This window comes from Talpa occidentalis, unplaced genomic scaffold (genome assembly GCF_014898055.3).
Source record: "Talpa occidentalis isolate TD23 unplaced genomic scaffold, MPIMG_talOcc4v2.1, whole genome shotgun sequence".
NCBI classification, from domain to species: domain Eukaryota; kingdom Metazoa; phylum Chordata; class Mammalia; order Eulipotyphla; family Talpidae; genus Talpa; species Talpa occidentalis.
In genome coordinates, this window is record NW_026555331.1 from 67,439,030 (window position 1) to 67,445,806 (window position 6,777).

Below are 6,777 nucleotides of genomic sequence, written 5' to 3' on the forward strand. Positions count from 1 at the left end.
TGAAGAAGAAGCTGAAAGTAGACATACAAGAAGCAAGAAGAACACCAAACTTCCATGATGAAAGGAAAAATACAGCAAGACACATAATAATAATGTTCCCAAGAATACAAGACAAGGAAAAAATAACGAAGCTGACAAGAGGTGAGAAACAGATAACATACATAGGAAAACCAATCAGGCTGACATCAGACTTCTCCGAAGAAACACTATGGGCAAGGAGAAAGTGGAGGAAAATAGTCAACTGACTTCAAGGCAACAAATGCCAACCAAGAATACTCTATCCCACAAATCTTTCCTTCCTCTATGAAGAAAGAATAAGGACCTTCTGAGACAAACAGAAACTCCAGAATTTCATTAGGATTAAACCCCCACTCCAAAAAATACTACAAGGAGTCCTAAAGCCAGAACCAACAGAGGGATGAATAAGAATGAAACAAGAGAAAAAAATTAAATGAAAAAATGGTAAAAAATGGTAAAAAAAAAATTAAATGAAAATAAATAAATAAAACCAGAAAAAAGACAAACAAAATGGCAAATACAGACACCAACATATCAACATTAACTCTAAATGCAAACGGACTAAACTCTTCAATAAAAAGACACAGAGTCACAGGCTGGATTGAAAAACAAAACCCACCCTTTTGCTGTCTTCAGGAAACTCACTTAACTACAAAAGATAAAAAAAGACTGAAAGTAAAAAGATGGAAAACAATCCTACAAGCAAATGGACAAAAAAAAGAAGGCAGGAGGGCCTCCCCGGTGGCGCAGCGGTTGAGCGCTGGGTTACGAAGCTGCCTGCAGCCTCTGCAGTGTCCGCTCTATTCCAGGCTGCTCCCTGGCCACTAGAGGAGGGTCCCACATGGCGTGAAGACCTCTCCTGCCTCCTGCTGCTCCCTTGAGCAGTGTACTTCAGTCTGCCTGCTCTGCTCCCTGCTCTGGCTCTGGTGAATTGTCTCACCATCCCGTGCTTCTGACTGTACCCAGTGCTTGTATAAATAAATAAATAAATCTTAAAAAAAAAAAAAAAAGAAGGCAGGAATAGCTATACTTATATCAGATAAAACAGATTTCAAACTCAAAAAGGTAAAAAGAGACCCAGACAGTCACTACATTATGATCAAGGGGACAATACTTCAAGAAGACATAACACTCATTAACATTTACTCACCAAAAAATAAAAGGGCAGAAGAGCCCATTTACTCTCCAAAGAGGAAATGCAAATGGCCAACAGGCATATGAAAAAATGTTCAATATCACTTGTAATCAGGGAAATGCAAATCAAAACTACAATGGGATATCATCTTACACCAGTGAGAATGGCACATATTAAAAAACTAGCAATAACAAATGTTGGCGAGGATGTGGAGAAAAAGGAACTCTCCTGCACTGCTGGTGGGAGTGCAAACTGGTCCAATCACTATGGAGAGCTGTGTGGAGTTTCCTCAACCTATTAAAGATAGAGCTTCCATATAATCTAGCAATCCCACTCCTACTTACCGAAAGGTAAGTACTTACAGAAATATTAATTTAAAAGGGCACCTGCACACCTATGTTTATTGCAGCTCTATTTAAAATAGCTAAGCTATGGAAACAACCCAAATGCCCAAAAATAAATGACTGGATCAAGAGATATGTGGTACATATACACAATATGTATATGTATATGTATATGGAATAGTATGTATATGGAACATTACAATATGTATATGGAATATTAGTCAGCAATCAAAAAAGATAAACTCATGCAATTTGCAGCAACATGGATGGAGCTGGAAGAGATTATACTCAGTGAAATAAGCCAGAAAGAAAAAGAAAAATATCAGATGGTCTTGCTCATAGCAGGAATTTAGAAAACCTAAATAAGGGACCAGGGAAAACACTAATTATAATAAAGAAAATATCAAAATCAGCAAGCAACTATAAACCAGAGACACACTAATGGGGGGGGAGGGGGGACCTGGGGAGGGGTTAGGGTTAAGGTTAGGGTTAGGGGAGAGGAGGGATGAGGGCCAAAATAAGGGGGGGGTGGGAATTTTACGGGGAATATAACCAAAATGAAAATGCATACATTGTACAAAAATGAAAAATGATGTAAGAATTATATAAAATAAAATATAAAAAAATAAAACAATAAATAAATAAATGGTATTGGGAAATAAAATATGCCACATGCAGAAACATGAACCAAGATCCATACTTAATTCCATGCACAAAAACTAGTTTGACAAAGGGCCTCCCCTGGTGGCACAGTGGTTGAGTGTTGGGCTGCAAAGCTGCCCAAAGCCTCGATCCCCAGCCTCTGGGGAGGGTCCCACATGGCGTGCAGACCTCTCCACCTGAGCCCGCTGCTCCCCTCAGCAGTGTATTTCATCTGTCTGCCTGTTCTGTTCCCAGCTCTGGCTCTGGTGAATTCTTTCACCCTCCCACGCTTCTGACTGTACCCAGTGCTTGTAAAATAAATAAATAAATCTTTAATAAAAAAAAAGCTAGTTTGACATGGATTAAAGGCCTGTATATAAGAACTGAAACCATAAAGTACTTAAAAGAATGCACAGAGGGCACACTGCAGGACATCTACCACAAGGATGTATTTGTAGGCTCAACCCCAACAGCAAGAGAAACAAAAGCAAAACTAAACAAGTTCATCTACATCGAACTAAAAAGCAGTTGTTTTACAAAAACAAAAAGACAACCTACAGATTGGGAAAAAAAAATTTGCATATCACAAATCTGACAGTAAGCTATTTCCCCAAACTTACAAAATTCTTATATAATCTAACAAGAACAAAACCTAATCAAAAACTGGGCAAAGGACCTAAACAGACAATTTTCAAAAGAAGACACACAGTGATCTACAGACATGTGAAAAAATGTTCAATATCACTTATTATATGGGAAATGCAAATCAAAACTACGAAATATTACCTCACCCCTGTGGAATGGCCCATATAAAAAAGAATGGAATCAACAAATGTGAAAAAGGAACTCTCAGCGACTATTGATGGGGAATGCAAGTTGGTGCAGGCCCTGCAGGAAATAGTATGGCGATTTCTTAAAAAAATAAAAATGGGGCCTCCCTGGTGGTGCAAGGGGTTAAGCACTGCACTATGAAGCAATCTGCAGACTTTGCAGCTCGAGTTCGATCCCTGGGCAGCCAGAGAGCAACCCACATGGCGCAGCAGACCTCTCCTGTCTTGCCCACTGCTCCCCTCAGTAGTGTATTTCAGCCAGTCTGCCTGTTCTGTTCCCCACTCTGTCTCTGATGAATCCTCTCACTCCCAGCATCTCTGGAATGTACCCTAGTTCTGGTATGCATAAATAAAATCTTAAAAAAAAATTAAAAAATGGAAATTTTGTAGATTCAACAATACCTCTATTATGTATTTATCCAGATAATATGAAAACTCTAAAATGAAAGGATTCATCTATGTCTGTGTACATAGCAGCACTATACACAACTGCTAAGTCATAGAATCAACTTTTCTGCCCTTCAACAGATGAATGGATAAAGAAATTGTAGATGGTACAGAAAATGTAATACTATATAGCTGTGAACCAAAATAAAATAGTGGTATTTGGCACAAAATGGACCTTGACATGATTATGTTAAGTGAAAGAAGTGAAAAAATGTAAAAATACAGATATTGGATGGTTTCACTCACCTGTGGAATATAAATGGCCAAAAACATATCCAGGCAAAATACAGTGAGGATAAATGTTGAACTTATTAAAGAATATAATGGTTATCAGAGGGAACAGGGGGCAGGGAGGAAGGAATAGGGGAGGAAGGAAGATGAGGTATTGGCGCAGGTAATTTAGTGGAGGGTAAGTGGAATATGTGCACATATAGAAAAGCAAAAATGTAACCCCCTCAAATTAAGAAAAAAATAATACAGCAAAATGCATCATTTGCAAACATATATAATTCCATTCCATTTGATCTATCTTTGCATAAACAATAGGGCATAATAAAAAATTTATGTTGACTTTGCTGAAACTTTCCATGGGGATCTTACATTGAGCTCTTCAGAGGAAGGTCAGTCTTAACAGATTTCACCTGAGATTTCCTTTTCTTGAAATTCCCAAGGCTATTCTCTCTGTGTTCTCCAAGCCTGTCAACAGAGGAAAGCTTCCCCCATTTTCCTTAGAGGTCTCAAACTCTACAGGCAAAGTGGCAAGCTGGTTTTGCTGCTTCCTGATTTTGCTCAATTTCAACTCCAATAAGACAGTCCAGTCAAATCACTGGTAATGATACATGCTTTCAATTTTCTGATTTAAGGAGTGAAAAAATTTCCTACTGAAATTAAACAAAGATAAATATTGCCATGAGAAGTAAGAATTATTATTTTTCCATCATGTTATCATGATGGATATTCTATCAAGGAGAAAAAATGCAAACACAATTTATTTCTGTTCACAAAAATGAAATTTAGCATTACTGCAGATCATGATCAACTAAAAGAAAGTTTTCCTTGAATAAAAAAAAGTGTTATTTTTAAAAAATATTAAAATTATATTCACTTTATGGGGACTCTCTGGTGGTGCAAGGGCTTAAGATGCAACCTATGAAGCTGTCTGCAGCCTCTGAAGCATGAGTTCGATCCCCTGGCCGGCCAGGCAGAAACCCACATGGCACGGCAAACCTCTCCTGGCTTGCTGACCGCTGCTCCCCTCAGCAGCGTACTTCAATCTGCCTGTTTTGTTCCCTACTCTGTCTCTGGTGAGTCCTCTCACCCTCCACACCTCTGACCTGTACCCCAGCTCTTGTATGCATAAATAAATCTTTCAAAAAAAAGAATTTAAAAATAAATAAAATTATGTTCATTTTAAATAGCCCATTTTTTTTTTAAGATTTATTTATTTATTTATACAAGCACTGGGTACAGTCAGAAGCGCGGGAGTTTGAGAGAATTGACCAGAGACAGAGCGGGGAACAGAACAGGCAGACTGACGAAGTACACTCCTGATAAGAGCAGCGGGGCACGGCAGGAGAGGTCTTTGCGCCATGTGGGACCCTTGCCTGGTAGCTGGGGATCAAACCAACGCAGCAGAGGCTGCAGACAGCTTTGCAGCCCAGAGCTCCCCCACTGCGCCACCAGGGGAGGCCCTTAAATAGCCCATTCTGTCCAGTGTAAAAACTTTCTCAAGTTCTATCAATTAGGATTAAGGGTATGAAGGTATTGTTAAGGTCTTTCTCCTGCTAATTCCTCCAGAAGCATTTCAGCAAACTTTTAAATTCTGAATGTCTAAAATTTAAACCAAATAACATAATTGACAAGGAAATTTGTTTAAAATTATAGCTTACAACATTCCAGTATCAGAATATATCAGACACTTAAAAGATTTCACATAACCACAATGACATACATACCACCTTACACCAGTGAGAAAGGCTCATATTAAAAAACAGGAAAAAACAAATGTTAGCAAGGATGTAGTGAAAAAGGAACACTCCTACACTGCTGGTGAAAATGCAAACTGGTCCAACCACTATGAAAAGCTGTGTAGAGATTCCTCAAAGTACTAAAAATGGAACTTCAGCACCCCCCCCCCGCACCTCCCCCCTTCTTGGTGCAGCGGTTGAGCACTGGGCTGCGAAGCTGAAGGCAGCCTCTGCAGCACGGGTTCCATTCCTGGCTGCTGGCAAGGGTCCCACATGGCACAACAGACCTCTCCTGCCATGCCCACTGCTCCCCTCAGCAGTGTATTTTGTCAGTCTGCCTGTTCTGTTCCCCATTCTGGCTCTGGTGAATTCTCTCACCCTCCCATGCTTCTGACTGTACCCAGTGCTTGTATAAATAAATAAATCCTTTTAAAATAAATAAAAATAGAACTTCAATATGACCCAGCAATTCCACTGCCAAGGATCTACCCAAAGGACACAAAAACATTAATTCAAAAGGGCACCTGCACCCCTATGTTTATTGCAGCACTATTTACAATAGTAAGCTATGGAAACAACCCAAATACTGAAAAATGATGACTGGATCAAGACGATGTGGTACATATACACAATGGAATACTACTCAACAATCAAAAAAGATAAACTCATGCATGTTCAGCAACATGATGGAGCTGGAAGGCATTATGCTCGGTGAAATAAGCCGAAATGAAAAAGAAAAATATTGGATGGTTTCACTTATAGGAGGAATGTAGGGGAACCAAATGAGAGATCAGGAAAAAAATAATTATATTAAAAAGAAAAATTAATAGGCAACTGTAAATCAGAGACACAGCAGGGGAGAAGGTGGAAGGGGGAACAAAGCAAGGGAGGGAAGAGCACAAGGGACTATGGTGATGGTGCATGGGTGAATTGGTGGTGGGAATTTTATGGGAACTACACCTGAGAGGAGAAAGCATACATTGTACAAAAAGGAAGAACAACGTAAAATATCTATAAATAATATTTTTAATTTCACATCAATTTTAGAATGACAATATTAATATTCATGTGTATGCTGAGGTTAAAACATTTTTTCCAAGTGAAAATGCTTCCCAGAAGTCCCAATTCACAAAATTTTATGGAATCTTAGAAACTATTGTGTTCCCTTAAAATTTCATCTGATCAATCAATAAAAAGACTATCAAGGCCTCCCGGTGGCGCAGCGGTTAAGCGCTGGGTTGCGAAGCTGCCCGCGGCCTCTGCGGCGCCGGTTCGATCCCCGGCTGCTCCCCGGCCCCCGGAGGAGGGTCCCACATGGCGCGCAGACCTCTCCTGCCGCCCGCTGCTCCCCTCAGCAGTGTCCTTCGGTCCTTCTGCCTGCTCTGCTCCCCGCT